This window comes from Rutilus rutilus, assembly GCF_951802725.1.
Source record: "Rutilus rutilus genome assembly, chromosome: 5".
Lineage (NCBI taxonomy): Eukaryota > Metazoa > Chordata > Actinopteri > Cypriniformes > Leuciscidae > Rutilus > Rutilus rutilus.
In genome coordinates, this window is record NC_140213.1 from 46,368,846 (window position 1) to 46,388,328 (window position 19,483).

The window sequence follows — 19,483 nt, forward strand, 5'->3', positions numbered from 1 at the left end:
TATCATGAAACTTTATTTACATTAAAACCTTTTTCTGAAATGATCAGTGTTGGATAGAGGTAATCTGCTGGTTTGATAATTGTTTGGCCAAATTATAAAGACATCTGTGAATCTTTTGGTTTCCATGTGATTTGTTGTTTTGTGTGATTTAGTTACAAATGACGAAAGACCACAGTAAATATTGGTACAAAGTTCCATTGTCTCTGCGTTCAAGACTAGTAAATTTAGCTCACGAAGGACACCAAGGCAATGTACGGACAAAACAAAGGCTTCGCAAGCTCTACTGGTGGCCAAAAATGGGCAGAAGTGTAGAAACTCTGAATGCCTCATGTTTGACATGTCAGCTGAACGACAAAACGGCCAAGCCTTCACCTGCACCTCTCGTACCTGTGGAACTACCTAACGGTCCATGGCAAAAGGTAGCCATCGATAATAATAATAATAATAATAATAATAATAATAATAATAATAATATATTTTATTTGTAAAGCACTTTTCATAGTTAAAAACAATCCCAAAGTGCTACACAGTATAAACAAAGTTAAAAACCGGAAAGAAAAATTAAAAAGTTAGCAAAAAGTAAAAAATGCTTGTTTAAAAAGAAAGGTTTTGAGTCCTTTCTTAAAAGAGTCTATGGCTTGAGGAGCCCTTAGGTTTTCTGGACGGGAATTCCAAAGACGCGGCGCGGCTGAGCAGAAGGCTCGATCCCCCATAGTGCGGAGCTTAGTTCTGTATGTTTGAAGAAGGGCTTTGTTTCCAGAGCGGAGGTTGTGTGAAGAGTTTTGTGTTGTGAGTAGTTCCTTTAAAGGCAGGGTCGGCGCCAGGACATACGGAACGAGGGGGCCTCGTTGTGTCACTGGGGGGGCATACCTCTCCCACCCTCAATAATAATAATACACCCACTTTTAATTAAAACAACAACAACCTCTATAAATCCATGATTGCTTGAATGATCAAGCACGTTAGGTGTTTTAGACGAATACAGATTATGAATAAAGAGTAGAAGTTGACTGAAAAAAAAAATACTTAACGAGCTGCTAGTGACGTAATTTATTTAATCGCCTGTCGCAAGTGAAAATGCAAAGTTGCAAAGCTGATTTTATTCTAGTAAAACTAAATTAATTTACAAAAAGAAAAAATATATAGGCTATATATATTTATTTTTTTAAATAGGCCTATATATATCGTCGCTGTCGGGCGGAATCCTCGTATCTCTCAGGAAATTAAAAAAACGGCATATTTTTTTTAGTTATTAAACATTGTATCGTTAAAGTTGGTGTTATACCTTATTGCTATCCTATACTGTTGTGTACCAACATTAACACAACATTTCCCCAAAATCATGTTTAATCGATATGAGTGATGCATGCAATACCAAAATACTAGGCTGTCTAAAATAGGCGGAAATTAATCTGCATGCAAACAAAGTCAGCGGTCGCGTTGAGCCTTTTGACAAGAGAAAAGGCTTCAGTAGTTAACCAAAGCTAACGACTGGTTACATACATCTTCCTAAACTCCATTTTAAAGGTTTAAGAGCTATAAGTGAAGCAGAACAAAAAACGATGAGCTGACTAACGTTAGGCTGTCTAATAGGCGGAAATTAGACCAGTAGACCTACCTTTTTTCTCCCATAAATAAAAACCTTGCTACTTGGGGTATTTTACATGCACAGTGCCAACTTCGAGTCAGTAAAATAATAAAAACAATAATTTAATGCTGGTATCCAAAACATTTAATTCAATTCAAGTATTATATTAGATACATTTTAAAACTTCAATGCACACGTAGGCCTATAATAAGCCTAGTAATAATAAGCCTAGTAATAAGTAGACATTTAAAATACATCAATAACTGATATCATAGTTTAACACAGATAAAATCAGAGTTAAGGCTTGCTTTACGTGTTGCTCGACGAGGACTTCTTAATCGTTGTGACTTTTCAATCCTGAGGAGACAAAATGCCGCGAGCCTCCCGCCCGCCGCGGAGTGAGGAAGAGGTGGAGTTATGAGGATTCTCAGACAGTTAAGTGTCCAATGGAGTTAAGAGATTTGCTCTCAAGCTATTTTCAACACTTTAGATTGGTTAATAATTTGTAAAAATAACAGTACCACGTGGGGACTGACCAATAGCATCAATTTGTGAAAAAATATGAAATTGACCAAATTTGGACATACAAGGTTTCCACCCGACAGGCGACAGCAACGATATGTAGTCAATTATATGTCAGGAATAAGAGGGCACAGTGGAACCGTCACCATGCCTGTTGCTGAGTCTCAACGGATGAAATCGCGCTCCGAGGCATGGTGGTGTGCTGACCAGAGGTGAGGGGGCACAGTAACCTAGGTGGCCGGGCCAGGCCCCCTGGGGCCCCCTCGTGGCGCCGACTCTGTTTAAAGGGTTACTTCAGGATTTAGCATTAAGCTTTGTATTAGTAGAAAACCTGTAGTATTTTCGAATTACCATGCTTTCCACCGTCATGTGACCCTGAGACAAGAGATTTATGTATTTTTTGTCTGGAAAAAATCCTCCGATGACGCAAAAATCGTCATTTTGCGTCATCGGAGGATTTTCTGGCCAGAGGCTAAAGACTACAGGCAGTAGATGGCATGTTCCGCATGTTTTCAGCCCGCCCATACAGGGTGGGATCTCACTCACAGAATGTAGACACAGTCAGCCTTTCTTTGGAAGCTAAGCTAGCAAGCTCTTGTTCTGTGGAGAAAGCTGAATAGTAGGAGAAAGCTGAGTAAGTAACCATCCTCCTTTTCCCGGACTTGTCCGGCGGGCGAGATCGTTCAAAATGTCCGGGATTCAGCTTTTGCTTTCTGCGGTCGCCATTCATTGTTTACATACATGCACACCTTTCAATCTAACTGAATTCATTCCGATTGGTGAATTTGAATGTAGTGTTTACATGAATGCTAAACAAGTGATCGGTTGATGTGCGTTTTACCATTGCTAAGAAAAATTCCCGCTCCTCCGTGAGAGATGCGAGACCGGCGCGTCTCAGTAATCACGCCACCGGCCTCGCGCCGTTCTCCCGCGGCCGTCAGCCTCGTCCTGCTCGCCACAGTAAACATGATGAATGGCGACTGTAGAACGCAAAAGCCGAATCCCGGACGTTTTGGACGATCTCTAAATCCCTCGCAAACTCATCACGTAGGCTAGCTTTGTTGTTTTCAACAACTGCGCACTCTTACCGATAGGCGTGGCCTCCTAAGGCAGCGAAGCAAGTGCATTCTGGGAGTTGTTGTCTTTCATCCACATAAGCCAAAAATACATTTTCTGGCTTTTCTCAGTCTAGAAAGCTCCAAATTCAAAAATTTCTTCACATTTCTTCTACTTAAATGACCTATTTTAAATACACATTCATCTTCCCAGAGGTGAAGTATCCCTTTAAGTAGGGGGGTGCGTTTCCTTGGATGTATTGATGGGTAAGTAAGATGATTTTATAGTTAATCCTGTATGAGACAGGGAGCCAGTGGAGTGAGTGAAGGATGGGTGTGATATGGTCATATATTCTTATCCTCATTAGGATCCTGGCAGCACTGTCCTGAATGGATTGTAGTTTTTGAAGACTTTTGCCAGGAATCCCAAAGAGGAGAGCATTGCTGTAGTCCAGCCTGGAGGATACAAAAGCATGGACAAGTTTTTCAGCATCTGACAGACCAAGTGTGGGACGGAGTTTAGCAATGTTCCTGAGGTGATAGAAGGAGGTCTTACACAGATGTTGTATGTGGGCGTCAAATGTGAGTTGAGCATCAAATCTTACTCCCAGGTTGGTGACTGTCGATGATAGTGGAATGTTTTGACCAGAGAAGGTGATGTGAGTTATAGGTGATGACTGGACCTGGTGTGGTGTACCAACTAAAATAGCTTCTGTTTTGGAGCTATTTAGCTGTAGGAAGTTTGCCTTCATCCATGCCTCAATCTCAGGGGGTGGTGTGGCGCAATGGATAAGACACATGCCTTTGGTGTGAGAGACCCGGGTTCGAATCCACTGTGAGACACCAATGTGTCCCTGAGCAAGACACTTAACCCCTAGTTGCTCCAGAGGCGTGCGACCTCTGACATATATAGCAATTGTAAGTCGCTTTGGATAAAAGCGTCAGCTAAATGAATAAATGTAAATGTAAATGTAAATGCAATCTCCTCAAGGCAGGAGCTCAGTGATGACAGAGTGGCTGTAGATGGGGTGAGGCTGGTTTTTATATAAATCTGAGTGTCATCGGCATAGCAATGAAATGTAAAAATTCCATGCCTGTCGATGATGTCAGCACTCAGACTGTGACTATGAACCACAATATGGATAACATCATGGAGAAGCTCACAGCTTTGCAAAGGCAAATGGATCGTTTCGGAGACCAAAATGGACCAGTAGCTGTGTAAATTGGAATGCGGCTACTCATCCCAAGACCAAACAACCCCAATCTTATCTGCTTTCGGCCCCCCTCAACCAGCACTGGCCTTGGCCAAGGCCGCTGTTGGAACAACAACTACCCCGGAAGAGCATGGCAGCGAGACGCTCTTGCGTTCCTTACCCCACTCCCCACAGACACCTGCTGATTGTTGACTCTGTCTGGGACCTGATCAAGGTTGTCTCCATGGCAATTGCTGTGTATCGCTATTAGGCATGTGCCGGTATCAAATTTTCATGCTGCGATTAATTGATTGAGCTTTTATCACGGTATACGGTATTATCACGATATTTTAATTGCACAGGAGAAATGGATGGATTGGGGGGGATGTAAAAAAAACAACTTGCATCACAATAGGTGTAATTGTGATTGTCAAAACATTTGGTAACTAAACAGAATTGTATTAAGTTTAGTAACTTACAACATGTTATAATGTTTACATGGTACAATGACTGGTAGGCTACTGTTTGTATTATTGCTTAACACAATTTTCACAATTTCAATTCAGTTCTTGGGATTTGATTTCAATCTTGATTCAAAATTGACTCATTTGGATAAATATTAGGTAGGTTACAGTAGATAGATTGATCTAGTAGATTGAGTGCACATTGAGATCCCTGACTTGCAGACACTTCAGCAAAGGTTTGCTCAAGATGGCGGCGCGCACGGACGCAGCGGCTAACAGCTCTTGCTTTTGGTGCATTTTTGTTTGTTTTCTCATGTGTTTTTTGTTTGTTGCTTCTTTGAAGCATAATTACAGCCGTCAGAACTTATTAGACATCGGATTTCAACACAAGATTACAGTCACACCTGACTTTTATCGCAAATGTAATATTCCGAAGGATATCACCAGACCACCGGGATCTCCATGGATTGTTGTCGGTCCTGGCAGACGGCGTCGGGAAAGAAAACAAAAGCGGGGCTGCCGGGCCGGCCTTCTTGCGAGACTCAGAAAACAACCACATAAGCCTCCTCTAACAAGTATGTTTCTTACCAATGCAAGATCCATGGCTCACAAAATGGACGAACTGGAGCTTTACATCGCCGGGAACCACTACATCCGCGATTGTTGCATTATGATAGTATCGGAGACCTGGCTTCACCCAAGGATCCCCGACGCTGCAGTGCAGCTAGCGGGTCGCACTTTACATCGCTGGGACAGAAACAACGACTCTGGTAAGAGCAAAGGGGGTGGTGTGTGTATATTTGTGCACAACGACTGGTCAAACAATAGTATAATCCTAGATAGCCACTGTTCTCCGGACCTGGAATTCATGACTGTTAAATGCCGACCGTTTTTTTTTACCACGAGAGCTCACAGTAGTAATTGTCACCGCTGTTTACATACCACCCGACGCCAATGTTAGCACAGCTCTCGCTCTCTTGCTAGATGCCATAAATAAACAGCTATGTGCTCATTCAAACGGAGTACACATTATAGCTGGAGATTTTAACCAGGCAGATTTGAAAACAGTACTTCAACATGTTAAATGTCTGACCAGAGGAAATAACACACTGGACCGTGTGTACACCAACATTAAACATGCATATAGAGCTATTCCTCTCTCTCACCTAGGCCACTCAGACCATCTCTCTCTGCTTCTTACTCCAGCATACATCTCCCTCAGAAGATGGAAAACACCACTTACAAAGACTGTTTCTATATGGCCCAAAAATGCACTCTCTCAGCTCCAGGACTGCTTTACACACACTGACTGGGAAGTCTTTAAACATCATGACCTGGCTGTTTACACTGAGGCGGTACTGGCCTACATCAAGTACTGCATGGACAACGTCACAGTGAATAAAATCATCCGGGTTTTTCCCAACCAGAAGCCTTGGATGACCAGCCAAGTCTACAAGCTCCTCAAAGATCGGAAAGCTGCTTTCAGGTCAGGTGATAGAGCTCTCTACAGTGCTGCTAGAGCCAACCTGAAGAGAGGAATTAAGGATGCAAAGAGGGACTACAAAAACAGGGTAGAAGATCATTTCACAGACGGCAAACCACGACAGGTATGGCAGGGATTTCAGCACCTAACAAACTTTAGAGGCAGCAGCTGTGCAGCTGGAAACATCTCAGCTCCACTGGCAGAGGAACTGAACTGCTTCTTTGCTCGTTTTGACAAACCACAGCTGCAAAAAACCACACCACCTCAGCCTACAACGGACTCTGGTACCCCCCCACTCATTGTCTAGGAGCATGAAGTGAGGTGGGTGCTTAAAACAGTGAACACACGGAAAGCTTCTGGCCCTGATGGCATCCCAGGGAAGGTGCTCAAGGGATGTGCTAATCAGCTCTCAGGAGTCTTCGCAAACCTCTTCAACCTCTCTCTGACACAAGCTTCAATTCCATCCTGCTTGAAATCCTCCACAATTATCCCCATACCAAAGAAATCAGTCACGGATAGCCTCAATGACTATCGCCCTATCGGCCTTACACCTATCATCACAAAGTGCTTTGAGAGGCTGGTGTTGCATCACCTGAAAACCTGCCTCCCCTCCACTTTCGATGAACATCAGTTTGCTTATAGAGCTAACAGATCAACTGAGGATGCAATAAGCCTTAGCTCTCCACAATGCGCTGTGCCATCTGGAACATCAGGAGAGCTATGTGAGGATGCTTTTTATTGATTATAGCTCAGCCTTTAATACTATCATACCGGACATCCTCTTCAGCAAACTCACAGATCTGGGCTTTCCTTTACTCACCTGTAATTGGATCAGGAACTTCCTGACGGACCGCCCTCAGACTGTTAAACTCGGTCCCCATTTCTCTTCCACCCGCACGCTCAGCACTGGCTCCCCTCAAGGGTGCGTGCTGAGCCCAATTCTGTACTCTCTCTATACGCATGACTGCCGCCCAGTCCATCACCAGAACAACATCATCAAATTCGCAGATGATACTACAGTGGTGGGTCTAATTTCAAAGGGGGACGAGGCTGCCTATAGAAATGAGATCCTGAGATTGTCAGAGTGGTGTTCAGCCAATAACCTGACAATAAAAACTGCCAAAACAAAGGAAATCATCCTCGACTTTAGAAGGCACAGAGCAGACCTCACTCCCCTCTACATCAATGGAGACTGTGTAGAGAGGGTTCAAACATTCAAATTCCTTGGCACAACCATCTCAGCAGATCTTAAATGGTCAGCCAACACCACAGCAATCATCAAGAAGGCACAGCAGCGCCTTCACTTCTTGAGAGTGTTAAAGAAGACCAACCTAAAGGAGAAGCTGCTGGAGACCTTCTATTGCTCTGCAGTGGAGAGCCTGCTGACATACTGTATCTCAGTATGGTACTGTAGCTGTACTGAGGCAGAGAGAAAGAGAATACAGCGGATCATTAACACCGCGCAGAGGATCACTGGCTGCCCTCTTCCCTCCCTGAAGGACCTTTATAACTCCCGCTGCCTCAGCAGAGCACAGAACATTGGAAAAGACTCCTCTCACCCTGGTTCCCACCTGTTTAAACTGTCAAGTTTAAAGGACACTGTTAAGTCAAGGACAAATAGACTCAAGGACAGCTTTTTCCCCAGAGCTATAATTACACTGAACACACATATGCACTGAACACTCTGCACTGACTGCACTGACATCTTACTCAGTACAATATGTGTATTTATGCATCATATTCCTGTGCAAGCTCCATTTCTTTATTTCTTTATACCTTCAGTCTAGTATAGTCTTGTATTTCTGTGAAATATCTTCACTTTTTTGTGCAATGTTTTTTATATTCTCGTTTAGAGCCAGAAGTCTACCTCATATTAGGGCATTAATCATTTTGACAAACTGTGGCTTATTATATATATATATATATATATATATATATATATATATATATATATATATATATATATATATATACACACATACAAGTAACTATTTTCTTTTTCTTTATTCTTTGTCTTAAGCTTAAATTTTTAATTATACATCACTTCGTATTAAGTATATTTTATTTATCTATTTTTATGTATCATGCACCTTATGCAGAAGCTCTGCAATTTCGTTGTATCTTGTGTACAATGACAATAAAGGAAATTCAATTCAATTCAATAGACTACATGTTAATTTTTCTGAAGAAAAAATACATCTCACATAATGCTGTAAACATACTGAGAGCCCTATCAGCTGGTATTATTAAAGGTAGAAAATATCAAATCAAATTAAATATAATGTGGTTCTCATTATAATAACAATTACGTAATGACACAAGTAAAAATATAATAAATATGTAATATAGTGCACATTTTTAGCAAAATACCAACATGCTGGTCATTAAATGGCTTTCCTGAGGTAAATGTAACGTTCTGTGACATAATTGTTCACCTGCAGTTTTATTGACCTCTTTCTGTGGTTGAAAAACACTGATTGATCGATATTATGTGTGAGGCATAAATACCTTTCTGTAAGTTGTACTGTGTCTTTAAATAAAAAGTAACAGATGATCGGTTTACTTGAACTGATGCGCTAGCGATCTGTCACGTCACATTTACAAGCGCCAAAAATGCTTCTTCTCCATGTGAGGATTCTTGTTATGTTTCAGGTCTTCTGTTCTGTTTCAGATGTATACATTATTATTTATTTCTTCACTTATTTGTATTAGTCTTATTTAAATATTCTTCTGTTCTCGTGTCATATATGTATGTTTTTTTATATGTATGTTTGTATGTACCAAGAGCTCCTGTAAAACCACAACAAATTTCTTTGCGCACACTTGGCAAATAAAAGCTCATTCTGATTCCGATTCATATACTCAAAATGACTCTGTCTGAAGTTTATTATCAATGTTGTGGATTTATTTTTGTTTATAAAAACTTAAATTAAAAAAGCAGTAGCTATGTAAGCTAACAGAACTGTATAGCAGATGTAGATATCAGTTACAGTGGGACCTCCTGCAATAAATCGATTCTGTTTGCTCTTTGTGTATTAGGGAAAGATCCGGCTCACCTGAGTCCAGCTTAGTGTCTATGAGGAGTGACCGTTCAAAAGATGGTGGACTGCCAAGCTTCAGTGAGAAAACAACATCTACCAAAAGGTATTTCTTGTGTTTCTTGTTGGTCACATATTTACTGTGTTAGAAAGTATTTCAGTGAGTATCATGAAACTTTATTTACATTAAAACCTTTTTCTGAAATGATCAGTGTTGGATAGAGGTAATCTGCTGGTTTGATAATTGTTTGGCCAAATTATAAAGACATCTGTGAATCTTTTAGTTTCCATGTGATTTGTTGTTTTGTGTGATTTAGTTACAAATGACGAAAGACCACAGTAAATATTGGTACAAAGTTCCATTGTCTCTGCGTTCAAGACTAGTGAATTTAGCTCACGAAGGACACCAAGGCAATGTACGGACAAAACAAAGGCTTCGCAAGCTCTACTGGTGGCCAAAAATGGGCAGAAGTGTAGAAACTCTGAATGCCTCATGTTTGACATGTCAGCTGAACGACAAAACAGCCAAGCCTTCACCTGCACCTCTCGTACCTGTGGAACTACTTAACGGTCCATGGCAAAAGGTAGCCATCGATATTGTGGGACCATTTGAGTCTGCTACATGGGATTGCCGCTACTCCATAACACTGGTAGACTACTACAGTAAGTGGCCAGAAGTAGCTTTTGCATCGCAAGTAACAACAGATGTCACAATAATCGTCCTGGACACCATCTTCAGTAGAGAAAGTAATCTACAATGCTTAGTGTCTGATAATGGTCCACAACTAACATCTACTGCTTTTGCTGACTTTCTGAAGGAGGGTAACATTCAACATATGTACTCCATACATGTATATTATCCACAAGCCAACAGGGCAGTAGAATCGATTTAATAGAGTGTTGAAACAATGAATCGAATCTGCAATTCAGGAAAAGGAGCCCTGGAAGGCAGCTGTGACACAGTTCTTGCATAATTTCCAGGCGACGCCACATGCTACCACAGGGGCTACACCTTTCAAACTCCTGCGTGGCCACAAGGTGTGTACAAAATGGGATGTCTTGTCTGTCAGCACGGAAGTGAAGACATATTCTGAGATCAAACACACTGTGACACATAAACAGCAGAAATGTAAAGACTATACTGACAAAAAGAGAGGAGCTAAGGTACCCAAATTCAAGGAAAAGGACTGGGTGCGTATTAAGAAACCAGAGCATGTTCACAAAGGCTCAACAAGGTACATTGCTCCATGTTTGGTGAGAAGGAGAGTTGGTCCAAATACCTTCCTGTATGAAGATGGGAAGAAATGGAATGCGTCTCGTCTCACTGGAGTTCCAAATGAGGTGTTGATAAGTTTGGGAAAAACACCAGAAGGGAAACCAAGCTTACAGCCTCATGCTCATGTAAAGGAACAGCAAACGAGTCCTAGAAGAAGTGTGAGAGTTCTTAAACAACCAGCGTGGTTGAAGGACTTTGTGTTAGAGCAATAAATAGATGCAATGTTGCTGAAATAGTCATGATTCAAATCCAGTCAATTGTTGTTTTGGTTGTTTACTTGGATTACTTTAACGTTATTAAGGCACTCCTTAAAGAACGTGCTAGGAGTTAATACACCATTTGTTTTGCTAATATAACTTGTTTTATATAAAGAGGTAAATTGTTTCTTAAAGTAATTCTTTAAAGGGATAGTTCACTTTGAAATAAAATTTTGGTATGTTTTAGCTTACCTCAAGGGCATTCAAGATGTAGGTGGTTTTTTTCCGCAGTAGTTTCAATTTTGATATTTTTAGGTCAAACCGTTCTTGTCTGTCAGTCATATAATGCAGGTCTGTGGTCACTGTCTCAAAGAGCATGCACAGAGTCTAAATTAAAACAATTCCCCATCGTCCAAATTAAACAATTCCCCATCGGAAGTACACATTGATGGCCTAAGACACGAAACGAGCGGTTTGTGTGAGAAAACGAACAGTATTTATATCGTTTTTACCTCTTGTACACAGCCACGTCCAAGTGATCTGTGGGCGCGCTCGCTTTCCTGGTGTGTGACGTGTGCACAGACTGGTGCATAGATATATACACTACAGTAGATGTCGCCTTGGCTACGGCAGTTCATTGGAACGAATGCCGTAGCCATTGAGGTTAATTGAGGCCCTTGAGGTAAGCTAAAACATACCAAAATTTTATTTCAAAGTGAACTATCCCTTTAATTCTATAATACTTAGTGTATGGAATAGAGTATGGTATTATGTTGCAATGTTCGAAGACAGTACCCTAACCAAAATGCTTCAAAGAAAAGGGGAAATGTTGTGTCTGCAGAGTTATTGTGTAGACACTAGATAACAGTGGAAGGAAGGAAAAGAGTAGAAAAGAGATGAAAGAAATACACACTTGTGTCTGTGCTTGCTTCTTTATTTTATTACAAGATGTACAAACATCACAATACATATACATATTTATTATATGCTTGTATATACACAGTACATAATTTACAAATCTGTACAGAAGTCTTCTGTTCTGTTTCAGATGTATACATTATTATTTATTTCTTCACTTGGTCTTATTTAAATATTCTTCTGTTTTCTTAATTTATATGTATGTACCAAGAGCTCCTGTAAAACCACAACAAATTCCTTGTGTGTTTGCGCACACTTGGCAAAAAAAGCTCATTCTGATTCCGATTCATATACTGAAAACGACTGAAGTTTATTATCAATGTTGTGGATTTATTTTTGTTTATAAAAACTTAACTTAAAAAAGCAGTAGCTATGTAAGCTAACAGAACTGTATAGCAGATGGAGATATCAGTTACAGTGGGACCTCCTGCAATAAATCGATTCTGTTTGCTCTTTGTGTATTAGGGAAAGATCCGGCTCACCTGAGTCCAGCTTAGTGTCTATGAGGAGTGACCAATCAAAAGATGATGAACTGCCAAGCTTCAGTAAGAAAACAACATCTACCAAAAGGTATTTCTTGTTGGTCACATATTTACTGTGTTAGAAAGTATTTTAGTGAGTATCATGAAACTTTATTTACATTAAAACCTTTTTCTGAAATGATCAGTGTTGGATAAGAGGTATCTGTGACATCTGTGGATCTTTTAGTTTCCATGTGATTTGTTGTTTTTGTGATTTAGCAGCAAAGGACAAAATACCACAGTAAATATCGGTGCAGAAATTGCACGGTGGGAAAGTCTAAAGGTTCAGAAGGGGATGAACAGTGATGTGGAACTGGCAACTTTTCTTCTCAACAGGTGGGCATACAAACACAACTTTTAAATAACACAGTTCACATTTTAGTTTAATTTACAACACAAACAATTCACCATGTTAGAATTCATAATTATTGTTATTATAATTTTTTTGAAAGTGACCTGGCTTTTAAAATGTTGTACATTGTGCCTTTTGAAGAAAATTCAGCACCTTGCATACGTGTTAAAATACATGAAGGGATAGTTCACCCAAAAATGAAAATTCTGTCATCATTTACTCACCATCAAGTTGCTGAACAAAAAAAGTTTCTATGCTTAACAAAAAAGATGATATTTTGAATAATGATGAAAACCAAACAGTTGTTGAGCCCCACTGACTTCCATAGTAGGGAAAAATATTATGGGAGTCAATTGGGACCATGCACTTTTTAGTTATGAACATTCTTCAAAATATCTTATGTTGAGGACAACAAAGAAATGTAGGGCTATACATGTTTAGAACAGCTTAAGGGTGAGTAAATGACAGGATTTTAATTTTGGGGTGAATTATCCCTTTAAAAAGACAATGTTTATTTGCTTTGTCACATGAGTTGTGTGATAATACTCTCTTTGGCTATTGGACTGTGACATTGATGTCTTCAGTCAGTTTTTACAGAGATTAATCACTAAGGATGCTTGCATATACCTTCATGAAATAAAAAAAATACCCCATAAAAAATAAAAACACAAAACACTGGTAATGCTGATATTGAGAATGATATTATATTGTATACATTTGAAGCTCCTTAACATACTGTAGATTTGTTGTAATGAATCCAGGCAAGTTTGAAGATAGAACCCACGTGCAGCCAGGGCCGTGCACAGACATTTTAAGGGGCAGTGGCCTAAACCAAAAAAGGGGCACTATTTTGTTTGTTTGGGGGGGTTGGCACACTACCCTTACGAAAAAGAAGTTTATTCAAGTGTTCTATTAGTATACTTCTTTTAAACTAAATATAAGAAAGTATACTTTCAGTCTACTTTTTATATACTTCTCAGAAATATACTTTATGTACTTCTCAGAAATATACTTCAAATTGCACTTAAGTATACTTGACTTATACTGACAGAAATGTCTAAGTATATTTGGCCTGTACTTGTACTCAATCGAGATATACTTAAAATTTGAATTATTCAAAGTATACTTGGCTTGTAGTTGTGTTAACTCTTTTGATCGAGTAGCCTATTAAATATACTTTTTTTTTACATTGTTTTTCATATACAGTCTTATGAAACTTTGTTTGAAAATATTGATTAAAATGTTGATATAAAACAGATATGTTTCTAATTCTGCGTATCTGAATTTTTGTGTAGGCTAGCTCACTGGTAGTGTACATATTTACTTACTAATTTTCCAGCTATCCATGTTTTCACTGGTATACGGTAGGGGGCGCTATGACGACAGTTCTAGTACAGAATCTCTGGATCAAAACACAGGAGAAGAAGAAGCTGAACCATGTGATAGAAGATTGCTCACTCAAATGTAAAATAATGTGATCATCAAACATTAAACAGCTTGTAAATCAAAACTGCTTAATGTTTCCAAATGTCCAAAAAGAGGAAGAGGGGCACCTCAGTCGATGAGGGCAGAGGGGCAGTGGCTCTAGCCACCGGGCCACCCCCTTGTGCACGGCCCTGCGTGCAGCTTTGATTATAATAACAAAACAAAACAAAACAAAAACATGACTCAAGATCCTGGCATGATGCTTACCGACAGCAGTTACAGTGAAACAAAACTAGACCAAGACACATGGCAAACATGAGGGCTTAAATACACAACATGACACAACAGACAAGGGAACACATGGTCGGATCACATGACTTGAACAGGGGATCACAAGACAGACATGAAACAAGAACATGAAACATAACCAAATTTTGACATTTGTTTGCAAAAAAATGCTGTTTCCAGTTCTAGTTTGTCTAATATTGCACATGCTGTATTTTATTAGATATACTATAAACAATGACCACATTTATTTTGCTAACAGGATTCAGTATGAGAAAAAAACAGACTTTCAGAGTTGCCGCTTCAAGAAGTTCAGAGAAAATCTCATCTGGGTCTTTCAGGTATGGAAAAATATTGTTTTGTATTTATTGTTCAAATTTATATTATAATAAACAAATGTGTTTTTCAGCAAATGTAAAATAGTGTATTTTTATTTTTAAAAAGACAACTAATTAACATATTTAGCATTTTATTTGTGTACACATCCACATGCCAACAATGCTAGACTCCTATATTTTCATGTTGGTAGACAAGCAGCTTCATTAAACTTGCAATTATATGTAAACAATATTTAGCAACTCTACCATTCTGTATGATTTGTAATTTATGTATGATTTGGGGCACAGTCATATTGACATTCTGTAATTATAATATTTGCCTACCTTAATTCTGGTATGTGTGTTACATTTACTGCCTTTGTCTAAGAAGTTAACAGCATAATCCAGCAGCAGCTATGCGCCTGTTAAATTGTGTATAGGCAAACACTTGTTTGTCATTTAACTAGGTACTTTCAATAATTGTACCTAAAATTATTGCATAAAATAGTTTGCTCAAGCTAACTGGTGTTCTGCAGTTTTCATTTTTATTTTATATGCTATTTGTAGTTTCACATTATCACAGCTTCATTAATGCATTTACCCCTGATGTCTGTAATTTGTTTAACCATATGTTTCATATATGGATGTGAATTTGGTTACATTTTGTTGTTGTACCCATCTTTGTTTTTATGCTTTTAGGACCTTGAGCAAAAAATAATTGTATTCCTAAAGAATGAGCTGGACAAGTTAAAGAAAATACTAAAAAAGGAGAACACCCAATACTTTGTGCAGGACTATTTAGACGACACGTGTAGCATCAAAGAAGCAGCTCTTGATATCACACTGCACTTCCTAAAAAGTATGAAGCAAGATGAACTTGCAGATACTCTAAAAGGTAAGAGGCTCATGACCATCTTTCATGTTGTCATTTAAAGTCAGGAGAGAAAAGTAGGATCAAGTATTTTTATTCCTGTTTGTGTTTAGATGAGCTTGTCTTTATTCATCAACGACAACTTAAATCGGACCTGAAGAAGAAGTATCAATGTGTGTTTGAAGGAATTGCAAAGCAAGGTGACTCCACAGATCTGAATGACATCTACACAGATCTCTATATCACTCAGGGTGGCAGTAAACAGGTCAATACAGAACATGAGGTGAGACAGATTGAGATTTCCAGCCGTGCTGAATCACAAGAGATCCAGATTGAATGCACAAATTTGTTTGAATCACCTGAACAAGGCAAGAAGATCAGAACTGTACTGACAAAAGGAGTTGCTGGCATCGGTAAATCCATCTCGGTGCAAAAGTTTATTCTGGATTGGGCCGAAGGAAACGAAAATCAATATATCAGCTTCATATTTCCTCTTCCATTCAGAGAGATGAACTTAAAGGAGAAAGAAAAACAAAGCTTGATGAACCTTGTAAGTCAGTTTTTCCCAGAGATAAAAGGACTGAACCTTACAAGAGATAAATTCAAAGTCCTGTTCATTCTTGATGGATTGGATGAATGTCGCCTTCCTTTAAACTTTAAGGACAATGAGACGTGGCGTGATGTATCGTCACCAGCCTCTCTGGATGTTCTCTTAACGAACCTCATCAAGGGAAATCTTCTTCCTTCTGCTCTCATCTGGATCACCACCAGACCAGCGGCTGCCACTAAGATTCCTACTGACTGTGTCGACCGCGTGACAGAGGTCAGAGGGTTCAATGATGCACAAAAGGAAGAGTACTTCAGAAAAAGATACACTGATGAGGAAATGGCCAACAGAATCATTGATCACGTTAAACAATCAAAGAGTCTCTTCATCATGTGCCACATCCCAGTCTTCTGCTGGATTTCAGCCACTGTTCTCCAGAACATTCTGGAGGAGAAAATAAATAATACAAAAAATCAGACTGAGGACGCCTCTATTACACTGCAGAAATCAAATACTGAAGACATTCCCAAGACTCTGACACAAATGTACACACACTTTCTCCGCTTTCAGATCCATCAGAGCAGACAAAAGTATGATGGAGAATACAGACCAGATGTTTCCTGGGATAAAGATGCCATCCTTTCACTGGGGAAACTGGCATTTCATCAGCTAGAAAAAAACAACCTGATCTTCTATGACACAGACCTGAAGGACTGTGGTATTGATGACTCTAAAGCATCAGTGTATTCAGGCATGTGTACACAGATCTTTAAGGAGGAAACGGGAATCATTATTGGTACCATGTACTGCTTTGTTCACATGAGCATTCAAGAGTTTATTGCAGCCCTTTATGCACATCTTTTTCTAGACATCAGCAAGAAAAGTGTGTTTGTTCAAGAGTCTACAGAGCAGGAAAACAAAAATGAAGCCATGATTGATTTGCTGAAAACTGCAGTGGACAAGGCGCTCGCAAGTGACAATGGACATCTGGATCTTTTCCTTCGATTCCTTCTTGGTCTATCACTTCAGTCTAATTATCCACTCTTACGAGGTTTGTTGACACAGCCAGACAGCAATGACAAGAGCAACAAGGTCATAGTTCAGTACATCAAGCAAAAGTTAGAAGAAAATTTATCTCCAGAAAGGTCCATCAATCTGTTCTACTGTCTGAATGAACTGAATGACCAAACTCTGGTTAAAGACATTCAAACACAACTTAGAGAAGGAAGTCTCTCATCTGACCTTTCACCTGCCCAGTGGTCTGCTCTGGCCTTTGTGTTGTTGACATCAGAAGAGGAGCTGGAAGACTTTGAGCTTGAGAAATTTAAGAAATCAGACGAGTGTCTAATTAGACTATCAGTTGTCATCAAAGCCTCCAAAAGAGCTCTGTAAGTCTTTTGTTTTTATCTGCATTAATTCTTAAAGGGTTACTTCAGGATTTAGCATTAAGCTTTGTATTAGTAGAAAACCTGTAGTATTTTCGAATTACCATGCTTTCCACCCTCATATCCCCCTGAGACAAGAGATTTATGTATTTTTTGTCTGGAAAAAATCCTCCGATGACGCAAAAATCGTCATTTTGCGTCATCGGAGGATTTTCTGGACAGAGGCTAAAGACTACAGCCAGTAGAAGGCGTTGTTCCGCATGTTTTCAGCCCGCCCATAGAGGGAGGGATCTCACTCAGTCAGAATGTACACAGTGTCAGCCGTCTTTCTTTGGAAGCTAAGCTAGCAGGCTCTCGTTCTGTGGAGAAAGCTGAATAGTAGGAGAAAGCTGAGTAAGTAACCATCCTCCTTTTCCCGGACTTGTCCGGTGGGCGAGATCGTTCAAAATGTCCGGGATTCAGCTTTTGCTTTCTGCGGTCGCCATTCATTGTTTACATGCACACCTTTCAATCTAACTGAATTCATTCCGATTGGTGAATTTGAATGTAGTGTTTACATGAACGCTAAACAAGTGATCGGTTGATGTGCGTTTTACCATTGCTAAGAAAAATTCCCGCTCCTCCGTGAGAGATGCGAGACCCGGCGCGTCTCAGTAATCACGCCACCGGCCTCGCGCTGTTCTCCCGCGGCCGTCAGCCTCGTCCTGCTCGCCACAGTAAACATGATGAATGAATGGCGACTGTAGAACGCAAAAGCCGAATCCCGGACATTTTGGACGATCTCTAAATCCCTCGCAAACTCATCACGTAGGCTAGCTTTGTTGTTTTCATCTGCGCACTCTTACCGGTAGGCGTGGCCTCCTAAGGCAGCGAAGCAAGTGCATTCTGGGAGTTGTTGTCTTTCATCCACATAAGCCAAAAATACTTTTTCTGGCTTTTCTCAGTCTAGAAAGCTCCAAATTAAAAAATTTCTTCACATTTCTTCTACTTAAATGACCTATTTTAAATACACATTCATCTTCCCAGAGGTGAAGTTACCCCTTTAATCGTATACCATATATGAATGTATACCATCTATATAGTTAATTTGTATCAGTAGTTTTTTTATTTATATTTTTCCATTAATTAATACAGTGGAAATAAAGTCTAATTTGACTATTTCATTATAATTTTAGTATATAAGTATTATGTAGAAAACTCTGTAATCTGTAATTCATTTGGTGGTTAAATGTAACTTGACATACAAAAGCTGTTCAGTTCTGGCTGCAGTTCTTGGATCAGATTCCAATCTGAAAGAGTTGCACATGAACAATAATAATCTGCAGGATTCAGGAGTGAAGCTGCTCTGCACTAGACTGGAGAGTGTAAAGTATAATTTGGAGACACTTTAAGTTGTGTGATGTAACAATTAGGACAAAGGGAAATATTGTTAATTAATTGTGGTAAATTTGAAATATTATTAAGAATGAACAGATATAGCGAAGTTAATATCTGAATCGACTAATATATTCATCCAATGAATATTCAGTGTAATCAAGGTCAAGATGTCTTTTATTAGTACCTGAGGGTAAATTTGTTGTGCAGACAGGAGATTTAGCAATCCATATTTAAAAAAAATTATAACATTAAAACATAGAGTAAATACTTTTGACATAGTTTCAAAGTTATTTTCAAAATTCAATTTAGAATCTATGACTGTCCCAAAATTTTTGAAGCCTTCTACACAATCCACCACCTGGTCTTTAATGGTCGTAGTGTCATAACATGAAGCATGAGTTCTAAAATCTATAATCATGTCCTTTGTTTTGGTTATCTTTAAAAGACTCGTCACACGAGGTGACAAACTCCTCAATAATAGGGCCATGTTCAGACTCATTGTCGTGTAGCAGTTACCGGAACTCACAATTACTGTATCATCTGCAAATTTCAATATAGTACTATTTGTGTACTTTGGCACATATACGTGAATAGAATATAAAGTAAGGGTGAGAGAAAACAGCACTGCAGTGAGCCAGAGGATGAATATAATAAATCTGGAAAAATGCC